Source organism: Moschus berezovskii, chromosome 3 (assembly GCF_049115385.1).
Source record: "Moschus berezovskii isolate FMDL1 chromosome 3, NW_MosBer_1.0, whole genome shotgun sequence".
In the NCBI taxonomy this organism is placed as follows: Eukaryota; Metazoa; Chordata; class Mammalia; order Artiodactyla; family Moschidae; genus Moschus; species Moschus berezovskii.
The window spans coordinates 110,214,294-110,241,888 of record NC_142462.1 but is presented as its reverse complement, the minus strand read 5'-3'; positions in this window follow the sequence as shown (position 1 = coordinate 110,241,888).

The window sequence follows — 27,595 nt, the reverse complement described above, 5'->3', positions numbered from 1 at the left end:
ATATTCTTTGCGAAGCTCTATACAATCAGCAAAAACAAGACCGGGAGCTGACTGTGACTCAGATCATGAACTCCTTATTGACAAATTCAGACTTAAATTGAAGAAAGTAGCTAAAACCACTAGACCATTCAGGTATGACCTAAATCAAATCCCTTACGATTATACAGTGGAAGTGAGAATAGATTCAAGGGATTAGATCTGATAGACAAAGTGCCTGAAGAACTATGGAGGGAGGTTCGTGACATTGTACGGGAGACAGTGATTAAGACCATTCCCAAGAAAAAGAAGTGCAAAAAGGCAAAATGGCTGTTTGAAGAGGCCTTACAAACAGCTATGAAAAGAAGAGAAGTGAAAAGCAAAGGAGAAGAGGAAACATACATCCTTTTGAATGCAGAGTTCCAAGGAGTAGCAAGGAGAGATAAGAAAGCTTTTCTCAGTGATCAGTGCAAAGAAATAGAGGAAAATAATAGAATGGGAAAGACTAGAAACTTCTTCAGGAAAATTAGAGATTCCATGGGAACTTTTTATGCAAAGATGGGCACAATAAAGGGAAGACTCTTAGGGGAGGTGATAATTCAGTTAGATCTTAAAAGACAAGGAGAGCTTGTCAGTTAGAAAGCAAAGAGGAGACAGAAAACACGCAGATAGAAAACGACATGTAAAACCAGTAGATTCTAGCTTGAGTTGGCCACACTGAAAGCTTTACTTGACTACCTAAAGTGAGTAGTGATTCAGAAAAGCAAGGAAAAGCCAAATTATCACATGAGGATGGACACAACGTGCATAGCAGGAAAGAGACAATCCAGTTCAATTGGCACAAGTCTTGTGTGGTGAGTAGAACTTGAGTTTGCTCCTCCTAGAAAAGAGCAATGATTGAATGCTTTAAGCTGAAACAAAGTAATGAAATCATAAAGGTCATTTTGATTCAATAAATAATGTAGAGGAACAGATATTGGTGAAATGGGGTCTTATGAGAAGGCTATTAATATAATCAAAGAGAGAGGTATACCTTTGTGTACTTTATGACTGTATATTGTACCTTTGTGCTGTGAGCAAGACACCATCTACCATTTTCACAAAAGAAAAGACCAATGGAAAATTGAACTAAATCATTTGTGGTCAGTAAGAAATTAGAGGCCACTCTAAAACCTGCCCCTTCAGTTCAGTTCAGTTCAGCCGCTCAGTCGTGTCCGACTCTTTGCGACCCCATGAATCACAGCACGCCAGGCCTCCCTGTCCATCACCAGCACCCGGAGTTCTGCCCCTAAACCCTGCCATTTCTCTTCAACATCTCTGACTTCCTTTTTTTTCTTAGCAGAAAGCAAAATCCTAAGAGATAAATAATATTTATTGGCCAATTATTCCTCAAAACCTGACAATTATTATTTTGAAATATTTATTCTACTTTCTCATGCATCTTATGCTTTCAATAATTTAAAAAATCAGTAAGTATTAACCTTATATTGTAGATTAAAATACGCAAGTGTAAGTAACAATAAGATTAATTTTAATCTCTACTTTGTTAGTTTATAAACAGTGTTCCAAACTGAGATATTCATTGGGTAGCAAGGCAAAAGTTATTTTCTTCATAAATAAAACTTCTAAGGAAATCATAAAAGTGCCTCTCAAACCTCAGGGAGTCCAAACTCAACACTATGTTGTTGTGGGAGACAGAACCTAATAGAAATTTTAGAAATACTAGTGAAATTCCAGAAATACGTAAGTAATTCTAGGACAATCTGGATTTTTTGAGGTCCAGATCTACAGAGCCATTAAAATTGTTTTCAAGGCAACTTAATGCTCTGACTCCAGTAAAAGATGTAAATAAGTTTGAATACCAGTTCTGCCCTTACCAAGGGGACTTTGACGAAACTATTTAGTATCACTTCCCCCTTTTAGGCTTCCCAGGTGGCTCAGTAGGGAAAGAATCTGCCCGCAATGCGGGAGACCCTGGGTCAGGAAGATCCCCTGGAGGAGGGAATGGCAATCCACTCCAGTATTCTTGCTTAGAGAATTCCATGGACAGAGGAGCCTGGTTGGCTACAGTCCATGGGGTCGAAAGGAGTTGGACACCACTGAGTGACTACACTTTCACTTTTTCTTTCCCTCTTTTATGAGTCAATGGCAGCACTTAACTTCCTCAAAAGACTGTTTTGAGGGGTAAATAAATTTTATCAATTGGACCAGTGTCCAGCCAAAAATACGTGCTCAATAAATGTAGCTGTTATTATAATCATGAGGCTTCCCAGGTAGCACAATGGTAAAAAAAAAAAAAAATCCGCCTGCCAATGCAGAAGATACAAGAGACGTGGGTTTAATCCCTGGGTCAAGAAGATCCCCTGGAGTAGGCAATGGCAACCCATTCCAGTATTTTTGCCTGGAAGATTCCATGAACAGAGAAGCTTGGTGGGTTACAGTCCATGGGTCACAAAGAGTTGGACACGGCTGAGAGACTGAGCACACACACACACACACACATTTAGAAATCGCAGAATCGGAGCTAAAAGGAACTTGAGCAGTTACCTACCACAACCACCTGATTTTTCAATTGAAAATACTAAGGTCTAGACAGAAAGTATTTGCCCAAGGTCACACAGCCAATCTATCATAGAGTCAGTACTCTAATCCATATCATTTAGATTCTGGTCTGGTATTCTTTCCACTAAAACACACCAGCTTCAGTGCTGCAAGATATTCTGACACACTGTGAGTGGCTTTACTGCAGATGTATGATGGTTCTGTCCGGCATAAGTGTATGCAGCTGAAACCCAAGCAATTTGCATGTGCCCAGGGAAAGGGTAGAATAAATAAGAGTGAGCCTCCTATTTGGGCACAGATAAAAATCAAGCATAATTATAATTTGTACTGCTCTCTTTCACCTTTGGATTCTTTGGGATTTACAGATCTTTCTGATATAAAAAGCTGAATTCTTTGAAAGACAGGTAGTGTGAGACACATGCCCTGAACTCCAGAGTGAATAGCAGCTGAAACAGCTGCTTGAGCCCCAGCCCCGTCGCCAAGCACCACCCCGCCTTCTCCAAGCTGACAGATAGCTGCTGGCAGCATCTGATCTGTCAGCATCTTCACTCCTCTGGAATGAACAAATAGTCTGGGCCCTGATCTGAGACGAGGAAAAACAACAGCATCATCACTAGGAACTCTGCCACTGACGTACATGGAATAGCAGTTCATGACAATGAAAAAGAGTCACGTAGTTGATAGAAAAGTCCATATTTACATTAAATAGCTGTGTGAATAACTGGCTCATCTTCAGGAGAGGAGAAAATCTCCCCACAGGACTTTGTTCCAACAGTATCAATTTCAACTTTAATCATTTTCAATAAAGGCTCGTGTGTGTGTGTGTGTGTGTGTGTGTGCGTGCACTCAGTCGTGTCTGACTCTTTGCAGCCCCATGGACTGCAGCCCACCAGGCTCCCTTTTTCATGAGATTTTCCAGGCAAAGACACTGGAGTGAGTTTCTATTTCCTACTCCAGGGAATCTTCCTGACCCAGGGATCGAACCCATGTCTCTCGAATCTCCTGCACTGGCAGGCAGATTCTTAACCACTAGCACCATGTGGGAAGCCCTAGAGAAAGGCTTAGCTCTCTTTTAACATTGGAAACACAAGTTTTTAAAAAATAATATTACTTTATATGGAAGAGGTAACATCACAATTCAATGGATGTTTATGTTCTGCTCGCATGTTCAGTCATGTCCAACTCTTTGTGACTGTATGGACTGTAACCCACCAGGCTCCTCTGTCCACAGGATTCTCCAGACAAGAAGCTGGAGTGAGGAGCTATTCCCTTCTCTAAGCGATTTTCCAACCCAGGGATAGAGCTTGAGTCTCCAGCATTGCAGGCAGATTCTTTACCAGCTGAGCCATCAGGGAAGCCCATGATTATCTACCAGTCTAATAAGTAGGGTTCCCACTGGCCTAGAAATAGTCTTTAAACACATATCTTATGAGGTCAGGCAGTTTTACAGAACAGTTAAGAACTAGTTTGGCTCTTAAAACACTGAGAAAACAACAGCTATATTCAAGAATGAAGAGAGAAGAAGAAATAGCATAATAATATTATATATTGCAAACATTTTATAGGTTCCCAAACACTTCTGTATACTATATTTTATATAATCTTCACAAATCCAAAAATGTACATATTTTCGCTTTTTTATTGAAATTCTGTAATGCAGTGTGTTAATGGAACTTGCTCAAAACAAGCAGTTTTAGTCAGAACCCGAAACCAAGCTTTTGGATTTCATATCTGAATCTCCATCACTAGTTTATGTTTGCCTCCTGAGGAGGATATAGTGACCCCAATTAAACCCATATTTTAAAGAAGAAATGATAATGTTAAAGCTCATTACTTATTTAAAGTACATTAACATAAGTTCAAACTAAATATAAATTGATTGTCAACATAAACTTGCAGCAAAAGAATAAAAATAGTTCTGCAATGAAAAAGAGAAAATATGAATGAAAAATAAGTCTTGGAATGGAGAGATGGAAAAGGATGGGGGAAAGGAATCATATAGGAGTTAAACTCTTTCTGCAATTTTTGAAGAATATAAACATCACTATATATAAAATAAGCAATGATGACCTACTGTATAGCATAAAGAAGTACATTCAATATCTTGTAATAACCTATAACAGAAAAGCATCAGAAAAAGAATATATGTATATACCTGAATCTCTGCCATACGCTTAAAACTAACACAACATTGTAAATTAACTACATTTCAATAATGGAAAAAAGTTGAAAAGGAATATATATACCAAACAAAAAAATACCAAGAACTGGACAAATTGTCTCTTCCTTTTGAGAAGGTGCCCCCTTCCCAATACCAGGAAGGGGTGAATGAATCTTATCTACAGAGATAACACACAGAGGAGTCTGCATAAACAGGACTTTAGTAGACAAACTTTTTCTTTCATTAGTGTCCTTCCATAGTGTTGCTGCTGCTGCTGCTGCTAAGTCACTTTAGTCGTGTCCAACTCTGTGCGACCTCATAGATGGAAGCCCACCAGGCTCCCCCGTCCCTGGGATTCTCCTGGCAAGAACACTGGAGTGGGTTGCCATTTCCTTCTCCAATGCATGAAAAAGAAAAGTGAAAGTGAAGGCGCTCAGTTGTGTCCGACTCTTCACGACCCCATGGACTGCAGCCCATCAGGCTCCTCCGTCCATGGGATTTTCCAGGCAAGAGTACTGTAGTGGGCTGCCATTGCCTTCTCCGTTCCATAGTGTTACCTTCCTACAGTTTACAGTTGCTAAAAGCCTAAGCCCCTTTTCCTTTGTCTTGTCACCTCTCCACAAATCTATTATTCTTTTTAAAAATGGTATATAAGGCTCTGGGTCTAACCACTTCTTTGAATTTTCACTACCTTCTTTTATGAAGACTTCATATGCATAGTAATAAACTGTTCTATTAATCTGTATTTGTCAGTGTAATTTGTAGATGCCAGATACAGAACTTAAGAGGATGGAGAAAAACATTATTCTCCACTACACCCTCATAAACTTTTCATGAAATATAACTTGCCATGCTCTTGAAATGCCATTCAAGTTATAACTGTAAATTTATTTTTTATTTTTCCAGAATTAAAAAATATATCAGTTCAGTCACTCAGTCATGTCCGACTCTCCGCGATCCCATGAATCACAGCACGCCAGACCTCCCTGTCCATCACCAAATCCCGGAGTTCACTTAAACTCATGTCCAGAGTCGGTGATGCCATCCAGCCATCTCATTCTCTGTCGTCCCCTTCTCCTCCCACCCCCAACCTTTCCCAGCATCAGAGTCTTTTCCAGTGAGTCAACTCGTCCCATGAGTTGGCCAAAGTATTGCAGTTTCAGCTTTAGCATCAGTCCTTCCAATGAACACCCAGGATTGATCTCCTTTAGAATGGACTGGTTGGATCTCCTTGCAGTCCAAGGGACTCTCAAGAGTCTTCTCCAACACCACAATTCAAAAGCATCAATTCTTCGGCAATCAGCTTTCTTCACAGTCCAACTCTCACATCCATACATGACCATGGGAAAAACCATAGCCTTGACTTGACGGACCTTTGTTGGCAAAGTAATGTCTCTGCTTTTTAATATACTATCAAGGTTGGTCATAACTTTCCTTCCAAGGAGTAAGCATCTTTTAATTTCATGGCTGCAATCAGCATCTGCAGTGATTTTGGAGTCCAAAAAAATAAAGTCTGACACTGTTTCCACTGTTTTTCCATCTATTTCCCATGAAGTGATGGGACCAGATGCCATGATCTTGGTTTTTTGAATGTTGAGCTTCAAGCCAACCTTTTCACTCTCCTCTTTCACTTTCATCAAGAGGCTTTTTAGTTCCTCTTCACTTTCTGCCATATAGGTCAAAGACAGTTTTTTTCTGAATACTATAGGGACCTCAGAATTGACTGACCCTTACAAATGAAACTCTAAAGCTTTTGTGGTTTGATGGGCCTGACCAAATATCCTATGGCACAGGAGGTGGAGAAGAATCTAATGTTCCCAGCTTCAACTCTCTGACTGTGTCTACAGAAATACAGGAACCTGCTCTAATCAATAAAGAAAGTAGGTTTTACCTTGAAAATATCAGCTTCACAACAATGTAGTGCTAAAGGTGACAGTGTGTTTTGCTTGGTCATTTTCTGAACCTAATATCACTTAGGAGATGACCTTTTAACTCTTTTGATATTCATTTAAGCAGTAAATTGAGGGGTGAATACACTGATTTCCTGAAAACTTTAAATTAACCTCCTAGTGGCTCTCTAACCAAAAGAAATAGAATGAACAATAGCTAGAAGACTGAGTCATCCTGCAGCGAAAGCTTTCAAATGTAGTGCATTCACCTTATTTTCTACTTTAAGAGCTGTGTAGTTTGGAGGAAAAAATAAAGATGAATGTTAAGGGGAAAGATGTTCTTTTATGCTGCTTTGTTCACAACTTATTTGTAAGAGGAAGACATCCAAATTAGTTACATATATAAATATAAATATAATCATATGCATATATATAATGCCCATATTTGGGCATTAGTATAGGCAATTCAATGTATCTGATTTTTGTTCGCATTTCTGTTCTCAGATGTAATGGCTTAGCTACATGCCTTCTGTTTTTACTCATGTTTTCAGACCATGGAAGTGATCACTGGGTTGATCTCTTCTCAGTTAAGTTCAGTCCAGTCCAGTTGCTCAGTCGTGTCAGACTCTTTGCGACCCCATGAACTGCAGCACGCCAGGCATCCCTGTTCATCACTAACTCCCGGAGTTCACCCAAAATCATGTCCACTGAGTGGGTGATGCCATTCAACTATCTCATCCTCTGTCGTCCCCTTCTCCTCCTGCCTTCAATCTTTCCCACCATCAGGGTCTTTTCAAATGAGTCAGCTCTTCACATCAGGTGGCCAAAGTATTGGAGTTTCAGCTTCAACATCATTCCTTCCAATGAACACCCAGGACTGATCTCCTTTAGGATGGACAGGTTGGATCTCCTTGCAGTCCGAGGGACTCTCAAGAGTCTCCTCCAACACCACAGTTCAAAAGCATCAGTTCTTCGGCACTCATCTTTCTTTATAGTCCAACTCTCAAACCCATACATGACTACTGGAAAAACCATAGCCTTGACTAGACAGACATTCGTTGGCAAAGTAATGTCTCTGCTTTTTAATATGCCGTCTAGGTTGATTGTAACTTTCCTTCCAAGGAGTAAGCGTCTTTTAATTTCATGGCTGCAATCACCATCTGCAGTGATTTGGGAGCCCCCAAAAATAAAGTCAGCCACTGTTTCCACTGTTTCCCCATCTATTGGCCATGAAGTGATGGGACCAGATGCCATGATCTTAGTTTTCTAAATGTTGTACTTTAGCCAACTTTTTCACTCTCCTCTTTCACTTTCATCAAGAGGCTCTTTAGTTCTTCTTCACTTTCTGCCATAAGGGTGGTGTCATCTGCATATCTGAGGTTACTGATATTTCTCCAGGTAATCTTGATTCCAGCTTGTGCTTCATCCAGTCCAGCATTTCTCATGATGTACTCTGCATATAAGTTAAATAAGCAAGGTGACAATATACAGCCTTGACATACTCTTTTCCCTATTTGGAACTAGTCTGTTGTTCCATGTCTAGTTCTAACTGCTGTTTCATGACCTGCATACAGATTTCTCAAGAGGCAGGACGGGTGGTCTGGTATTCCCATCTCTTGAAGAGTTTTCCACAGTTTATTGTCATCCACACAGTCAAAGACTTTGGCCTAGTCAATAAAGCAGAAATAGATGTTTTTCTGGAACTCTCTTGGTTTTTCGATGATCCAGCAGATCTCTTCTAGGGGCATGCAAATTTTATGAAATCCAAACATATTTGAGAAATGTAAACACATTTGTATTAACTAAGAACTATAACCAAGGATTGAGCTCTAAATTGATTTTTTTAATGTTTTATAGTAGTAAAATCTGTGCATATGCAACATTTCATCTAACTTTCATAATCCTGTAAGGTAGATATTGCTAAAATTCTTATTTAATAAATGGAGGACCTATAATATAGAGTTATTCTGTCACATTTTGACAAAGGGTATACAGTTGGTTATAAACCATAGATTCATTCACTGTGAGGGCTGTGAATAGCTACTTTGTGCCATATGGTGCTGGATGGTGGAAGAGAAAGAAAACTAATGCAAAGTGCCAGTATTAAGGAGAAACACAATAGTGAGGAGATGGACAACAAATAATTAAAATACAGCATTGTTATTTGCAAGAAAGTAAATCCAGAACGCTATGAAAATATATAAAAACAAAACAAGGCAGCTCACTCAGTTTAGTTTTTTGCATGTGTATTAGGAGAGGCTGCTAGAAGGTAGATAATTAAAATTTTAAGGACTGTTGAAGTTAGATACTGTAGGTTGAGCACTGCAGAGGGCAATAAAGGTAGCAACATCAGAACAGTATAAGAAACAGACTTCTGCACAATCATGGAACCATGGAATCCACATGTGGTACAGGACGGCTGGAGCACAGGATACAAGAGTGAAGTGACAACTAACGAGACTGCAGATGGGAGCACCAAGATGAGAAAAAAATTTTATGGTAAGTTGAAGAGACTGGAAGGCAGTTTGAAGTAATGGGAAATCATGAAGATATTTTAGTAGGTACCTAAGATTCTTAGGTTTTTAAATATATATATACCTATACATTGGCAACAGTTGGGAAAAGAGTTTAAGGAGAGTTAAGACTAGAGACCGAAGCAGTCCAGGGTCTCCACTGAGGGCAGTGCAGATGCTGAGAAGAAAAAGGGAACAAAGGCTATGAAGGCAAATTCAGGACACAGGACAATACCAAGTTTTCAGACTTGAACCTCTAGGTGGTTATACTAAAGATATAAAATGTTGATAGAGTTCAATTTTGAATGTTTTGAATGTTCAAAGGGACATTCAAGAAGAGTTGGATATAAAAAGTGCAACCCTCCCCCCAAAAAATCTGGGTGGGTAAAACATTCTATATCTTGATTGTGGCGGTAGTTAAATGGGTGTATTTATTTGGCCAAAGTCATAATATTGCACACTTCAAATGGGTGCAACTTATTGTATGTAAATTATTCCTTAATTACCTTAATAAAGTTGACTTAAAAATACAAAAAAAAAAAAAACATAGAGACCAGAAGCCTAAAATTATATTTTAGCTCTGTCAACATTTGCATAAGTGAGGAAAGAGATTAAGTTAATCAGGCAGAGTATTAAAAGTAAAAACAGGAAATATCTGAAGAGAAATCTCTGGGAAAGAAAAATATGAAAAGGAAGTTGAGAGAGAAAGAAAGAGCAAGACTGATTTTTGTGGAAAAAACTGGAAAACCAACAAAAACCCCAGAGAATTTTGAGCAGGTTGGAAAGGTCAAAGGGTCCAGGTCCTGCAGTAGTTAAGTCACTCTTGATAAACGTTACGATGGTGAGGCTGGGAAAGCACTTTTAGTAAGATGGCACAGATAGAAGTGTGTATCAAGATTGATTTGGGTGAGCCACAGGTGACAAAATGAAGGCCAATAGCACAGACCACTTCCTAGAAACTTGGATGGAAAAGAGGGATGAAATTGGCCAGTACACAATGAAACTACAGGGCTAAGTCATGACCTCAAGTATTCTAACTCCAAATTTCTGTGTTTCATTACTGTTCTGTATTTGTTTTTTTAAGCATGATTTTTCTTTATAACCTATTTGTATTGTTTCCTTCTGAGAAGATTAGTTTAGCTGGTGAGAACATGGTGCTAACAAGGCAAAAAGTCTCCCTGGACCCTAGGTCACACTGTTGACCCTAGTTGATGGCCTTGTAAATGTATACCTTTTGACAGAGAAACTGTGGAGCAGAGGGAGGCTCAGAAACTTCATACCATCCTGTACAAACTATAGGTCACAGATCAGTAGTATCTACTTTGCATAAAAGGATAGGTTCTGTCCCAGGAAGGTTTTGCTTTGAATAGACACTCATTTTCATATGGAGTTTCCAGGGAGCTCTTTCAATTTATGGACTTAGGTTCAGAGACACCCCACTGAAAAATGAATGTATTGTCAAGAAGTCATGAAGTTTCCTTCAGGGAGACTATGATTTTAGGATCAGTTCAATCAGTTCAGTCACTCAGTCACATCTGACTCTTTGCGACCCCATGGACTGCAGCACGCCAGGCTTCCATGTGCATCACCAACTCCTGGAGTTTGCTCAAATTCATGTCCATCGAGTCGGTGATGCCATCCCACCATCTCATCCTCTGTCGTCCCCTTCTCCTCCCGCCTTCGATCTTTCCCAGCATCAGGGTCGTTTCCAGTGAGTCAGCTCTTCTCATTCAAGTATGAGATTTTAGGATAGGTTGTCCTTCAGAGTTCAGAGGTTAGGTACTAGTCAGCATAGGGAGGAAATCTTTCAATTCAAAAAATAAGGGCCAGTGAGTATTGGCTGTCTCACAGGCAAGAGCACCAGCCAAGAGCACCAGCCATCTTTAAGATTACCCATAGACAACAATTATAACATTGACTCTGAAAGGGATAGTGGAGGCAAAGGACATGACTTGGCTTGTATTACTGATACCTGGAATTTTCCAAGATTTCTTGTTTTAAGGATCCCATTTGATCTTGGCCAGCTATATGGTGACTTGGCTATAGTAAAACTCCCAAGAAGGCCAATCAGATGGTAAGTCACTTTTGTTTTAGGTGGTAGATGCATGGCCAGTAGTTTGCTCTTAATAAGCTGGGGAATATCATTTTGGGCTGATGACCCTAGAGTCTCAAGAAGACCTTGGATTTTTATCCTTATGAAAGATCCATCCATTTTTAGTTGACTATGCCTAAATGGCATGCAAATGCCAGCAGTTTCGTTGATGGGGCCAATCTAAAAATATTGTGAATATTCATCTGAAATTTCCTTATTGTCAGGGGAAAAAAACATGACAGTATAAATGAAATAGGAACGTCAGAGTGTTAGTAAATGTTGATATTAAGAATGTGTATATTGATATTATAAGATATACATATGGTGGTTTAATATACTATCTTTTTGTGTTTATTTAAAAATTTCAAATGAAGAATTAATGTTTAAAAGGTAATATAATGGCATGTTGGATTTTAACAAATAATTCACATTATATTATGGTTTTCCCAACCCATTGACGATACGTCACTAGCTGCGGAGTTTTGGACAGTCTGCATGTTCAGTGTACCTTGCTAAAAGAAGGCAAACTCAGTTGACCCTTCTCTGTAGAGGAACATGGAAAAAAGCTGATCCAAGAATGCACACCAAGTTCCAGTAACAGATGTGACTTGTTAAGTTACCTTTATGATATAGGTCACTGTTGGAACAACAGTAGACACTTCTCTGTATAGACCTGACAAACCACAGTGAAGTACTAAGTACCGGTGACTCTTTTTGTTGAAGTAGTCAAACCAGGTTGTTGAACTGTGAAACAGTGTTGTATAACATCCCTGCCTGCATTAAGTCTTTTATATGGAGACTGATTGATTTCTCTACTCCTAGAAAGTGGTATTGTTTCAATTGCACGACTGTGGCAAGTTTTAGAATTACAGTCATTTCTCAGCAATGCCCCCGGCCAAATGTAATAAAGTCTATCAGCAGGGGTCAAGTGATCTCATCCAACCAACCTGTCCTCTCACTAGTGCTGGATTTAAGGAACTCAAAGTCTAAATCAACTATACAGTCTAACAAAAGAACAGAAAGGCAGTCCAGATAAAATAACTGACTATAGCTTTACAACCTCCAGCAGAGAAGGCCTTAAAAAAGGCCTCTCCCCAGGATGGGAAATCAGAAATGAAGCCTGAGATGAACAGTGGGAAATGGAGCCTGGGGTGAGAACCTGGTCCTAGCTCTACTCTGATTTCTTACTGAGCTTCTCCATATATTTCTCTTAAGTCTGTTCTGGGCACCTATATTCCCATCCACCCCCCACCCTCCCCCCCGCCCAGACTTACAGGAGTAGCTGCCACAGAATAAGTTTCTTTGACTGTATGTGTTGACTCTGTGCGCAAGCTCTCCTGCTGGATCTCCCCAAGCTCTGTTGAAACTGTCTACTAGTAGCCTTCTTTTATAGTTGTCTGCTTGCCCATTTTTACATCTTTTTTTTTTTTAACCCTGAGGTTGTTATCTTTTTTAGAATACCCAGATGATCCTTTTACTCTTCAGATTTCATGGTGTAGGTAAGCTACAGATATGACAGCTCATGAATAAGACAAAGACCCAGGTAGAAGGCATTTCAATCTGACCAAGGACTTGGTCACTCTGAGACTATTGTGTTTGAAAGCCAATATGGTCACCTGGTCACCAGTCATCTTGGTGACCTATTATTATCACCAGAAGGATATTCCACAACTAGGATGGCCTGTATGCATGCTCAGCCATGTCCCACTCTTTGCAACCCCATGGACTTTAGCCCTGGCAGGTTCTTCTGTCCATGAGATTGTCCAGGCAAGTATAGTGGAGTGGGTTGCCATTTCCTCCTCCAGAGGATCTTCCTAACCCGGGGATCAAACCCACATCTCTGGCATTTCCTATATTTATAGGCAGGTTCTTTACCACTGCGCCACCTAAAGGGTGGCCCTTTAGGATGGCATGCAGAAACCCTTTCATCCATTCCTTATCACCATATGGCTATAAAATGTGGGATGCCCATTGTGGTCAGCAATGATCTTACCAGGGGCGCAGGAATAGAGTGTGTACACTCACTAGGGAAATATGTAGGCAGATAAAGCAGTTGGACGTATGTTATCCTCCAAGCCTTCATCATCCCACAGGAAGAAGCAGCTGAGCCAACACCTGGAGTGTGCTCCAGGAGGAGGGACCTGCTTTTACCACTCTACATATTTATAAGATAGATGGGAGGGGTAATGCAGTTCCTCAGTTTAGTTCAGTCGCTCAGTCGTGTCCGACTCTCCGCAACCCCATGAATCACAGCACGCCAGGCCTCCCTGTCCATCACCAACTCCCGGAGTTCACTTAAACTCATGTCCACAGAGTCGGTGATGTCATCCAGCCATCTCATTCTCGGTCATCCCCTTCTCCTCCCAACCCCAACCCTTCCCAGCATCAGAGTCTTTTCCAGTGAGTCAACTCGTCGCATGAGGTGGCCAAAGTATTGCAGTTTCAGCTTTAGCATCAGTCCTTCCAATGAATACCCAGGATCGATCTCCCTTAGAATGGACTGGTTGGATCTCCTTGCAGTCCAAGGGACTCTCAAGAGTCTTCTCCAACACCACAGTTCAAAAGCATCAATTCTTTGGTGATCAGCTTTCTTCACAGTCCAACTCTCACATCCATACATGACCACGAGAAAAACCATAACCTTGACTAGACGGACCTTTGTTGGCAAAGTAATGTCTCTGCTTTTTAATATACTATCAAGGTTGGTCATAACTTTCCTTCCAAGGAGTAAGCATCTTATAATTTCAAGGCTGCAATCAGCATCTGCAGTGATTTTGGAGCCCAAAAAAATAAAGTCTGACAGTGTTTCCACTGTTTCCCCATCTATTTCCCATGAAGTGATGGGACCAGATGCCATGATCTTTGTTTTCTGAATGTTGAGCTTCAAGCCAACCTTTTCACTCTCCTCTTTCACTTTCATCAAGAGGCTTTTGAGTTCCTCTTCACTTTCTGCCATAAGGGTAGTGTCATCTGCATATCTGAGATTATTGATATTTCTCCCAGCAATCTTGATTCCAGCCTGTGCTTCTTCCAGCCCAGCGTTCCTCATGATGTACTCTGCATATAAGTTAAATAAGCAAGGTGACAATATACAGCCTTGACGCACTCCTTTTCCTACTTGGAACCAGTCTGTTGTTCCATGTACAGTTCTGACTGTTGCTTCCTGACCTGCATACAGGTTTCTCAAGAGGCAGGTCAGGTGGTCTGGGATTCCCATCTCTTTCAGAATGTTCCACAGTTTACTGTGATCCACACAGTCAAAGGCTTTGGCATAGTCAATGAAGCAGAAATAGATGTTTTTCTGGAACTCTCTTGCTTTTTGCATGATCTAGCAGATGTTGGCAATTTGATCTCTGGTGCCTCTGCCTTTTCTAAAACCTGCTTGAACATCTGGGAGTTCACGGTTCACATATTGCTGAAGCCTGGCTTGGAGAATTTTGAGCATGACTTTACTAGCGTGTGAGATGAGTGCAATTGTGCGGTAGTTTGAGCATTCTTTGGCATTGCCTTTCTTTGGGATTGGAATGAAGACTGACCTCTTCCAGTCCTGTGGCCACTGCTGAGTTTTCCAAATTTGCTGACATATTGAGTGTATCACTTTCACAGCATCATCTTTCAAGACTTGAAATAGCTCAACTGGAATTCCATCACCTCCACTAGCTTTGTTAGTAGTGATGCTTTCTAAGGCCCACTTGACTTCACATTCCAAGATGTCTGGCTCTAGGTCAGTGATCACTTTATCGTGAGTATCTTGGTCGTGAAGATCTTTTTTGTACAGTTCTTCTGTGTATTCCTGCCACCTCTTCTTAATATCTTCTGCTTCTGTTAGGTCCATACCATTTCTGTCCTTTATCGAGCCCACCTTTGCATGAAATGTTCCCTTGGAATCTCTAATTTTCTTGAAGAGGTCTCTTGTTTTTCCTATTCTGTTGTTTTCCTCTATTTCTTTGCACTGATCGCTGAGGAAGGCTTTCTTATCTCTCCTTGCTATTCTTTGGAACTCTGCATTCAGATGCTTATATCTTTCCTTTTCTCCTTTGCTTTTCGCTTTTCTTCTTTTCACAGCTATTTGTAAGGCCTCCTCAGACAGCCATTTCGTGTTTTTGCATTTCTTTTCCATGGGGATGGTCTTGGTCCCTGTGTCCTTTACAATGTCATGAACCTCCGTCCAGAGTTCATCAGCCACTCTCTCTATCAGATCTAGTCCCTTAAATCTATTCCTCACTTCCACTGTATAATCATAAGGGATTTGATTGAGGTCATATCTGAATGGTCTAGTGGTTTTCCCTACTTTCTTCAATTTAAGTCTGAATTTGGCAATAAGGAATTCATGATCTGAGCCACAGTCAGCTCCTGGTCTTGTTTTTGCTAACTGTATACAGCTTCTCCATCTTTGGCTGCAAAGAATATAATCAATCTGATTTCGGTGTTGACCATCTGGTGATGTCCATGTGTAGAGTCTTCTCTTGTGTTGTTGGAAGAGGGTGTTTGCTATGACCAGTGCGTTCTCTTGACAAAACTCTATTAGCCTTTGCCCTGCTTCATTCCGTGCTCCAAGGCCAAATTTGCCTGTTACTCCAGGGGTTTCTTGACTTCCTACTTTTGCATTCCAGTCCCCTATAATGAAAAGGACATCTTTTTTGGGTGTTAGTTCTAAAAGGTCTTATAGGTCTTCATAGAACTGTTCAACTTCGGCTTCTTCAGCGTTACTGGTTGGGGCATAGGCCTGGATTACTGTAATATTGAATGGTTTGCCTTGGAAATGGACAGAAATCATTCTGTCGTTTTTAAGATTGCAACCAAGTACTGCATTTCGGACTCTTTTGTTGACCATGATGGCTACTCCATTTCTTCTAAGGGATTCCTGCCCACAGTAGTAGATATAATGGTCATCTGAGTTAAATTCACCCATTCCAGTCCATTTTAATTCACTGATTCCTAGAATGTCTATGTTCACTCTTGCCATCTCCTGTTTGACCACTTCCAATTTGCCTTGATTCATGGACCTAACATTCCAGGTTCCTATGCAATATTGCTCTTTACAGCACCGGACCTTGCTTCTACCATCGGTCACATCCACAACTGGGTATTGGTTTTGCTTTTGCTCCATCCCTTTATTCCTTCTAGAGTTACTTCTCCACTGATCTCCAGTAGCATACTGGGCACCAACAGACCTGGGGAATTCCTCATTCAGTATCCTATCATTTTGCCCTTTGTCACTGTTCATGGGGTTCTCAAGGCAAGTATACTGAAGTGGTCTGCCATTCCCTTCTCCAGTGGACCACATTCGGCTGTGGTCCATGTGATCAGATCAACTAGTTTCCTGTGATTATGATTTCAGTGTGTCTGCCCTCTGATGCCCCCTCGCAATACCTACCATTTTATTTGGGTTTCTCTTACCTAGGTCGTGGAAAATCTCTTCACAGCTGCTCCAGCAAAGTGCAGCCACTGTACCTTACCTTGGATGAGGGGTATCTCCTCAAGGCCACCCCTCCTGACCTTGTTGATGATATAACAGTGGGAGCTTCCTGGGTAGGAATAAGACCTTTTCATGCCTGAGTTTATCTAGGTGAGTCCGCACATTAATGCTCTTTGTATCAGCTAAGGACCTTGGGTTCCCATAAACTAATTCAATCCTTCTGAAAGAGCTCATTGTTAAACTTCTAGAAGGGAAAAGGCAGAAAACACAATAGAAGCATATGAGACAAATATTTGTCTACACTCACTTATAATGTGTTTTTGCCATCTGTTCTACCTGATGTTTCATTCAACGAATGTTTCTTACATAACTGTCTTCATACCCCTTATATAACCACAATTTGGGGTGGGGACTTATTAAAAATTCCAGTGTCTGAACCCTATCTGAATTTTACCAAAAAAAAAAAAAATCAGACTATAGAAAGATAGAACCTAGAAATCTTCTATTTTAACAAGTTTCTAAAGTGATGCTTAGGGACACTGAAGTTTAAGAACTACTATGGGAGTTGGTGATGGACAGGGAGGCCTGGCGTGCTGTGATTCATGGGGTCGCGGAGAGTCGGACACGACTGAGCGACTGAACTGAACTGAACTGATTCCAGATCAGTGTTCTTGAATCTATCTTATCAACTGGGACTTTTGTTGAAAAGACAGTTCTCATGTGTCATTGTATAACTACTGAATCAGATCCTACAAGGGAGTTTCCAATAATCAAGGACTAGATCTAATTCATCTTCACATTAATTCTAGTCCAGTGCTCATCATACGGGAAGTATATTTTTTTAATTAACTAAGTTGTGTCTAGAAACATAACTGTGACGGTATTTTAAGAACTTATTTAAGGGACAGTGAAAAAAAAAATAGAGCCAAAGTATAATTTGTTTTCAAGTAATGGAAAAATATTTTCCCAGGAGAAGTAGGCTGAAAGAAAGTAGAATCAAAATAGTACTCATCTTAGGAGTTTAAAAAAGAGAGAGAATTTCAGAAAAAAGATATTAACACCATCACATACTGTGGTGCGATCGGGTAAGACACTGGCAGAGAGTACGTCTCTCCATCTGTGAACAGGAAGTATACTGACCCCTGAGAGTCAGTGTTAATCACCAGCTGAGGGTGGGGCCAAAGCATTCTTGATAGAGAAATGAGCGAATGTTGAGTGTGGGAAGGAACTGGTGCAATTTATTCTATCAAAGGGTGTGGTGACAAGAGGAAGGAGGAAGACAGGAGAGACAATAACTTCAATGGTAACAAATTGAATAAAATGATTTATTTATGATAACATGAGTATATTTGTGGATCAAGGGGGAAAAGTCAATACAGAGAGAAAATCTGGAGACATAAATTAAATGTAGTTGGGAGAATGGATTAGATTTAGGAAACTGAAAAGTTTTAAGACTAGAAAAATGTCTGTCTATTATTACAAGACTTTTATCATAATCCTTCATGTGGAATGCTAGGCGTGGTCTTGTGAACCTCATTAGGCCAAGTCTACTTTTAAATAACTGAAGTGGACCTTCATGACCTTTATTTATACAGGTCAGTACTCTGAGGTATCATCCATCATCCTACCAGTATATAATATTCAGTTCAGTCGCTCAGTTGTGTCCGACTCTCCGCGACCCCATGAATCACAGAACGCCAGGCCTCCCTGTCCATCACCAACTCCCGGAGTACACTCAAACTCATGTCCACAGAGTCGGTGATGCCATCCAGCCATCTCATTCTCCGTCGTCCCCTTCTCCTCCTGCCCCCAACCTTTCCCAGCATCAGAGTCTTTTCCAGTGAGTCAACTCGTCGCATGAGGTGGCCAAAGTATTGCAGCTTCAGCTTTAGCATCAGTCCCTCCAATGAACATCCAGGATTGATCTCCTTTAGAATGGACTGGTTGGATCTCCTTGCAGTATAAGGGACTCTCAAGAGTCTTCTCCAACACCACAGTTCAAAAGCATCGATTCTTCGTATATAATATTAGGAAAGACAAATCTAATTTTCTCCCTATATTCTATTCCTTTCTTATGCCAACCACCTTTAGGCCTTCACAGGATAACAGTCAGGATAAAAGAAATAAAACATTTCAAGTATGAGATTGTACCAGGACCATTTTTTTTTTGTCATAATTTTTACATACAGCAGTTAACCAAGATTTTCCAGAAGAAAAGGTATTTAAATTTGAAACCTGAATTATTAGTAGACAGTCAATGAAAGGAGGCTACTGGAATGGTACATGCAACTGCCCAGAGGGACAGTAGTGCTCTTGAATAACTAAATGCTTAGTGCAGTTGTAGCAAATTATAATACTTAGTTGTGCATGATAAGGCAAAGGAGAAGAGGGAGAACATTAAAAACTTCTGTCTGAGATAGCACTGGAGGATTTTAAGATTCTGAAGGATTTGATTTGCATTTTTAGAAAAAACATCAATCGGGGTTGTAATATAAAACACTGACCGAAGACTCTAGAACTCAAGGAATCTTATAGAATTCTACTGGTATAATTCAAACGAGGGAACATGATGGAGTGAATCCCTTTAGTGGGAGCAAGGATAAAGAAATATTAATAAATTTGAGATAGATTGGAGAAGGAAGCATTATCCTTCTATTTAAGAATGAATCTATTTTTCCTATAGGAAGGAAGAAACTTTCCACCCACATTTACAATATCTCCTGTTGCAGCTTTCTAACTTCTCACTAAGAAAGAAGAGATGGCCAACATTATCTATCAAAATCCAAGAATACTAGGCGTGTGTGTGCATGTGCTCAGTCGCTCAGTGGTGTCCGACTCTTTGAGAGCCTTTGGAGTATAGCACCGGCCCAGCTCTTCTGTCCATGGGATTTTTCAGGCAAGAATACTGGAGTAGGTTCCCATTTCCTCCTCCAAGGACTATTCCTGACTCAGGGATCAAACCTGAACCCACAACTCCTATGTCCCCTGCATTACAGGCAAATTCTCTACTGCAACCCACTCCAGTATACTTGGGCTTCCTTTGGGGCTCAGCTGATAAAGAATCTGCCTGCAATACTGGAGACCTGGGTTCAACCCCTGGGTTGGGAAGATTCCCCTGGAGAAGGGAAATGCCACCCACTTCAGTATTATGGCCTGGAGAATTCCATGGACTGTATAGGCCATGGGGTCACAAAGAGTTGGACACAACTGAGCAACTTTCACTTTCACTTTTCTTCTTTACTGTGAAGTCATCAGCGAAGCCCAAGCCACATTTATTTAGTGTTTAAAGTTCTTATGCCTTATGAGCAAGAGCCATGATGTGCTTTCATCTTTCACTTTCTGTCTTAATAAGAGTCTGGTCTCTAGGAGCAAGCCAGAAAATCTTTTCCAAGTAACAGAATTTAGGCCTCCTTTTGAGGTCCAGCCATTATTCCATGTCTTCACCAACACACCTAAATATATAGGCCCCAACAAACAGATGTGGGAGAAGGTAAAAGTTATCAATTAACAGCAAACACTGATGAAATTTTTACAGAAGAGTCCTGTTTTATGGTTTGGATGAATATTACTCAGGACATAGGTATGGCCCTGTCATTTTCTGGTCAGGTGGCTGATGGTTACATAGTTTCCTCTGCAGTCACTGACATTTTATACTAAACGGTCAAAGAAACAAGAGACTTCACTTAGGCTACTATTCTTCAATCTACTTTCATCTCAGAGGCTCTCCATGGAGCATGGCAGGAAGACACATATTAGGTATTTGCTCAACTGTCAGTTAAATGATAAATATCAGTCAGGATGAACTGGCTTATACAGTCAAAAATAAACAATCTCCAAGTGTTGTTAGCTTAACACACTAAAAGTATATATATTACTCCTGTCTATGCCCAATGTGGGCTGACAGGGAGTCTGCTCATCACAGTTGCTCAGGGAGCTGGGATATTAAAGCTTTATGTCAGCCTATGCTTTCCAGATCATAATAGAAGTGAGAGGGAATATGGAAAATCCCTCACTGGCTTTTAAAGGCTCCAGTGAGAGGAGATGCCTGTCCCTTCCCCAAAATTTCATTGTTCAAAGAAAGCCTTAATTTCAAAATGTGGTGCGGAAGTGCAGTTCAGCCTTGAGCCTAGAAGCTGGAAAGCTGTCAATACTTGGTGAACATCACTAACAACTGCCACGTAATATATCACGTGTCCCATTTGGTTGTTGCATCCTTTGTCTATACTCACATGTTTGAGAAACTTGGAGTATCTAAAAAGAGAAAAGTAGGTTTTATGAACAAAATCCCACCTTGGACCCCTTTCAAAACTTCAGAGTTATAACCAAGTGTAGTTGACAACTTATTATGAGGTAGAGGCGTGGAGAAGGAAATCCCATTCCAGTATTCCTGCCTGGAAAATCTCATGGACAAAAGAGCCTGTGGGGCTACAGTCCATGGGGTCACAAGAGTTGGACATACTTAAGAGACTAAACCACAACCATAGAAGGTATGGAGAAGGAGTAATTCAAGAAAATTCTTGGGTTTCAGTATTGAAGAATCTAGTGGGTGATGATGCCAGGTTAAGCATAGAATCAAGGGACATGGTGACCCATGACCCCAGAGGAACCTCTTCAAATTCTGTGCCTCAAGTTATAATGCACCTGCATACACTGTCACAACGTCACAAATCACAACACGGGAGAAATATTTATGACTTTTAGAATTGTGATAGTTATACTTGATAATCCATAAAATAAGCTAAAAAACATTTTGAAATATTTCATAATATATTTTTGGTTTTTTTGTTTTGTTTTTATTATTTTTCCTTTTTTTAAAAATTTTATTTTTATTGGAGGCTAATTATTTTATAATATTATATTGGTTGGTTTTGCCATACATTGACATGAATCTGCCCTGGGTGTACATGAGTTCCCCCTCCCACCTCCCTCCTCCCTTATCCTTCCTCTGGGTCATCCCCGTATATCAGCCCTGAGCGTCCTGTAACATGCATCGACCCTGAACTAACGATTCGTTTCACATATGATAATATACATGTTTCAACACCATTGTTCCATGAAATGGCACTTGTTAATTACTTTAAGAAATTTTAATTGTAAGTAATTAACTACAGTCCGACTCTTTGCAACCCCATGGACTGTAGAGGCTCCTCTGTCCACGAGATTTTCCAGGCAAGGCTACTGGAGTGAGATGCCATTCCCTTCTCCAAGGGATCTTCCCGACCCAGGGATGAACTTCAGTCTCCAGTATTGCTGGCTGATTCTTTACCCTCTTAGCTACCAGGGAAGCCCATCAGTTCAGTTCAGTCGCTCAGTCGTGTCCGACTCTCCGCGACCCCATGAATCACAGAACGCCAGGCCTCCCTGTCCATCACCAACTCCCGGAGTACACTCAAACTCATGTCCACAGAGTCGGTGATGCCATCCAGCCATCTCATTTTCCGTCGTCCCCTTCTCCTCCCGCCCCCAACCTTTCCCAGCATCAGAGTCTTTTCCAGTGAGTCAACTCGTCGCATGAGGTGGCCAAAGTATTGCAGCTTCAGCTTTAGCATCAGTCCCTCCAATGAACATCCAGGATTGATCTCCTTTAGAATGGACTGGTTGGATCTCCTTGCAGTATAAGGGACTCTCAAGAGTCTTCTCCAACACCACAGTTCAAAAGCATCGATTCTTCGGCGATCAGCCTTCTTCACAGTCCAACTCTCACATCCATACATGACCACGGGAAAAACCATTGCCTTGACTAGACGGACCTTGGTTGGCAAAGTAATGTCTCTGCTTTTTAATATACTATCAAGGTTGGTCATAACTTTCCTTCCAAGGAGCAAGCGTCTTTTAATTTCATGGCTGCAATCAGCATCTGCAGTGATTTTGGAGCCCCAAAAAACAAAGTCTGACACTGTTTCCACTGTTTTTCCATCTATTTCCCATGAAGTGATGGGACCAGATGCCATGATCTTTGTTTTCTGAATGTTGAGCTTCAAACCAACCTTTTCACTCTCCTCTTTCACTTTCATCAAGAGGCTTTTGAGTTCCTCCTCACTCTCTGCCATAAGGGTAGTGTCATCTGCATATCTGAGGTTATTGATATTTCTCCCAGCAATCTTGATTCCAGCTTGTGCTTCTTCCAGCCCAGCGTTCCTCATGATGTACTCTGCATATAAGTTAAATAAGCAAGGTGACAATATACAACCTTGACGTACACCTTTTCCTATTTGGAACCAGTCTGTTGTTCCATGTCCAGTTCTAACTGTTGCTTCCTGACCTGCATACAGGTTTCTCAAGAGGCAGGTCAGGTGGTCTGGGATTCCCATCTCTTTCAGAATGTTCCACAGTTTATTGTGATCCACACAGTCAAAGGCTTTGGCATAGTCAATGAAGCAGAAATAGATGTTTTTCTGAAACTCTCTTGCTTTCTCCATGATCCAGCGGATGTTGGCAATTTGATCTCTGGTGCCTCTGCCTTTTCTAAAACCTGCTTGAACATCTGGGAGTTCACGGTTTACATATTGCTGAAGCCTGGCTTGGAGAATTTTGAGCATGACTTTGCTAGCGTGTGAGATGAGGGCAATTGTCCGGTAGTTTGAGCATTCTTTGGCATTGCCTTTCTTTGGGATTGGAATGAAGACTGACCTCTTCCAGTCCTGTGGCCACTAAGCATAGTTAATTACTTACAATTAAAACTTCTTAAAGTAATTAACAAGTGCCATTTCATGGAACAATTTAAATAAATACCATGTAAGATTACATTATTCCCCATATCACACCCAAAATCAACCTGTCTCAGGACTGCCCAAACCATTTCAGTCACATTATGCCTTTAGGATAATCCTTTAGGATATCCTTTAGGATATCCTTTAGGATAGAGTCAGAAAACATGAAAGGCAGAGAAGGTTTCAGGAAAGAAACAAATTCAGTTTTTGCAAAGTTGAAGGCTTGCTGCCTATGAATCATGAAAGTAGAAATGTTAACAATGGAAGTTAATATTCTTATTTCTTCCCCCTCAGCCAGACTTTGAGTGTTACCATTTCTTCTGGGGCCTCATAATAGATTCAAAAAGTTTCCTCTTAAAGGAAGACTCTTGGTTTTATATTCCAACTCATAAAACTTATAATTCTTTCTGTTTCTTTTGCATAAATGACAGGTGGGAAGCTGAAATGTTATCACAATTTGAGGTGGTAGTGGAGTCTTCAGTGAAATCAGATAACAAGAGAAAGTGTCATCCAAGTGCCCAGTTAAGAAAATTTCCAGGATTAGTTTTTCATTTGTAGAATTTTTAAAAAATATTTAAGCATTATTGAGAATAAACAAGAATATAATTATTAAAAATTTGGCTTGTTTAATAAAACTATTTAAGAACAAGTAATGTACTGATGGGGCTTCCCAGGAGTTGCAATGGTAAAGAATCTGCCTGCCAAAGCAGGAGACACAAGAGGTGTGTGTTTGATCCCTAGGTCAGGAAGATCCCCTGCAGTAGGAAATGGCAACCCACTCCAGGATTCTTGCCTGGAAAATTCCATGGACAGAGGAGCCTGGTGGACTATAGTCCATGGAATTGCAAAGAGCTGGACACGACTGAGCAACTGAATATACTGACACAATATACATATTCATGTTCCTCCAACATGTGTCTCAATATGTTCTTCTTTGAAACAATTTAACCATTTTTAATAGTCTCCAAATATTTTTACTTTGCTAGGTTTCCCTCTTGGCTAATATTCAGACCTACAGGCCTCTTTGGAAAACATAAGTACCCGTGGTGTGGTGTGGTGTGGTGTGGTGTGGTGTGTGTGTGTGTGTGTGTATTATCAGACTTCACATCTTTTACATTTTACCAATAAATATTCTAAAAATCAATGAAAGCAATTCTTAGAGAAACAAGTAAATCAAAATAAAGATGGAGCAATACTCATGCCTTGAACCTCATCATCTTTAGTAATTATGTCTACTATTTTGAGGGAGGAGAGAAGTAATTAATCTATGTTTGACTATTCTTTATGCATCCTGTCTTCTCTAATAATATTCTCTTACCAATTTATATTCCTCCCTCTTAAATATTTAAAAGCCTTCTAATTTTCCATCCAGTGTGTACCTAGGCAGATGCAGCATGTTTAATTAAAGGATTTGCCTCTACCTAGAGTTTATAATAGGTTTCTTTAACCACTTCAGAAAAATCTTGCAAAAACAAGTTATTATAAAATGCTAAATTGACTTTCAAATTTAAACAAAGTATCTGGAGTTATATTTATTACTGTGTTAATGTGGGTCCCAGGATTATCTGTGGTTTTACTTCTCCACTTTAGAGTATCTGAATGACTGAAACGGATTTGTGACCATTTATAGAAATTTAGAAAAATATTTTTATTGGGGTATAGTTGCTTTACAATGTTGTATTAGTTTCTGCTGCACAATGAATTGAATTGGCTATAGGTGTGTGTGTATATATACATATATATATATATATCCCCTCCCACTTGAGTTTCCCTCCCACCCCCAACCCCTGGCCATCCCTTCCATATAGGTCATCATAGAGCACCGAGCTGAGTTCCCTGCACTATACAGCAGGTTCCCAATAGCTATCTGTTTGATACATGCTAGCTCACATATGTCAACCCCAATCTCCTAATTCATCCCCTCTCCAGCCCCTCCCCATGTCTACGGGACCTCACACATGTCAGAATGATCATCATCAAAAAGTTGCAAATAATAAATGCTAAGAGGGTGTGGAGAAAAGGGAACCCTCTTGTACTGCTGGTGGGAATGTAAACTGATACAGCCACTATGGAGAACAGTATAGAGCTTCCTTTAAAAAGCTAAAAATAGAACTATCATATGACCCAGTAATCCTACTACTGGGCATGAAAGCGAAAAAGCGAAGGCAAAAGTCGCTCAGTCGTGTCCAACTCTTTGTGACCCCATGGACTGTATAGTCCATGGAATTCTCCAGGCCAGAATACTGGAGTGGGTAGCCCTTCCCTTCTTCAGGGGATCTTCCCAACCCAGGGATTGAACCAGGTCTCCCGCATTGCGGGCGGATTCTTTACCAGCTGAGTCACAAGGGAAGCCCACTACTGGGCATATACCCTGAGAAAACCATAGTTCAAAAAGACACATACACCCTAATGTTCATTGCAGCAGTATTTACAATAACCAGGTCATGTAAGCATGTCCACTGACAGATGAATGGATAAAAAAGATGTGATATAGATACACAATAAAATATTACGCAATCATAAAAAGGAACAAAACTGGAGTATTTATAGGGACTTGGATAGACCCAGAATCTGGCATACAGAGTGAAGTAAGTCAGAAAGAGAAAAACAAATATTATTACATATATTAACACATGTTATGTGGAATCTAGAAAAATGGTATGTGTGTGTGCATGCTAACACATGTGTGGTATGTGTGTGTGCATGTGTGTGCACTTCAGTCATGTCCGACTCTTCGTGACACTATGGGCTGTAGCCTGCCAGGCTCCTCTGTCCATGGGATTCTCCAGTCATGAATACTGGAATGGGATGCCATTTGAAAGATGGTAGAGATGAACCTATTTGCAGGGCAGGAATAGAGATGTAAGAAAAGAGATTATTGAAACTGTAAAAAGAACTTGAGATTTTCAAGTCCAAAATCTCACTTTTTTTTTCAAAATATGAAGACATAGAACTAAAGAGAAATATAGTGACATAAGGAAAGTGATGTTACAGAAGAGTTTATACACTTTATTCTCTAATCAGTGATTTTTCCATAATTTTATTCTGTATGCATATTTAATTCATAGCAGAACATTTTTCTGTTATAAAAGAATATTTAACATTTTAACGGGACTTTCTGTTTCCTCTTGATAACTGAAATGTCTTACTTTGGCTCAGATGGTCAAGCATCCACCTGCAATGCAGAAGACCCAGGATCCCTGGAGAAGGCAATGGCTACCCACTCCAGTATTCTTGTCTGGAAAACCCCATGGACAGAGGAGTCTGTTGGGCTACATTCCATGAAGTCACAAAGAGTCAGACACAACTGTGCGACTAACAATTTCACATTTTTTTTTCAGTTATCAAAAAACTTGTATACTGTTAAATTTCTTCTTCTTCTGTTACCAATGATTTGTATTATACTTTTGGTCAGCTAAGAAACCACTCAAATGTACTGAATGCAAAAATAAATAAATTTTTCTGTTTTGTCCACAGGAGTCATGAGAGAATTTGCTGAGGTGCATTTGAAAATCAAGATATGCTGTGCTTGTCCCATGTTCTTATTCTGCCTTGAGGTAAACCAGTAGGGAAATAATGAATTGGTTTGCCATGTCTTTGTTCTAAATTCACACTCACTACTGAAGATGCCACTTACTCTTCTAAGTGCTACAGGCTATTTGACTAAAAATCCATTCAAAGACTTTTTGTTTTCAGTGATGAACATGAAGCTTTAATTTAATTTCTGAGATCCACATTTTCTTTCTTAAGACAGAAACAAAAGCAAAGACAAAACAAAGTAATACAAAACAAAACAAAAAAACTGAGGTGCTTTGACATCTCTGGACTAATTTATTAGTAGGCCATATGGTCTTCCAGAAACAAATTTTCTCAAATTTTATGTGTCTGACAAAGTATTTTTTCTTTATTTTGGAAGGATATTTTCTCTAGACATGGTATTTTTAGGTGACTTTTTTTTCTTTAATCTCTTTAATAATGTTGTTCCATTGTCTTATGACTTGTATTTCTGATAGAAAGCTTGTAATGACTCTGTTTTCTTTTCTCTTCTTGCAGACTTTAATAGCTTTTTCATCATTGATTTTCAGAAATTTTACTATGGTTTACCATGGTGTAATTTTGCATCTATTATGTTTGAATATTTGGGTATTCTATTGAATATTCTTTTTCTTTGAAGCACCTGGATTTGTGTTTTAGAGTTTCCACCAAATTTGGAAAGATTTTACCCATTAATCCTTTATATATTTTCTGTTATCCTCCAAATTCCAATTTACTT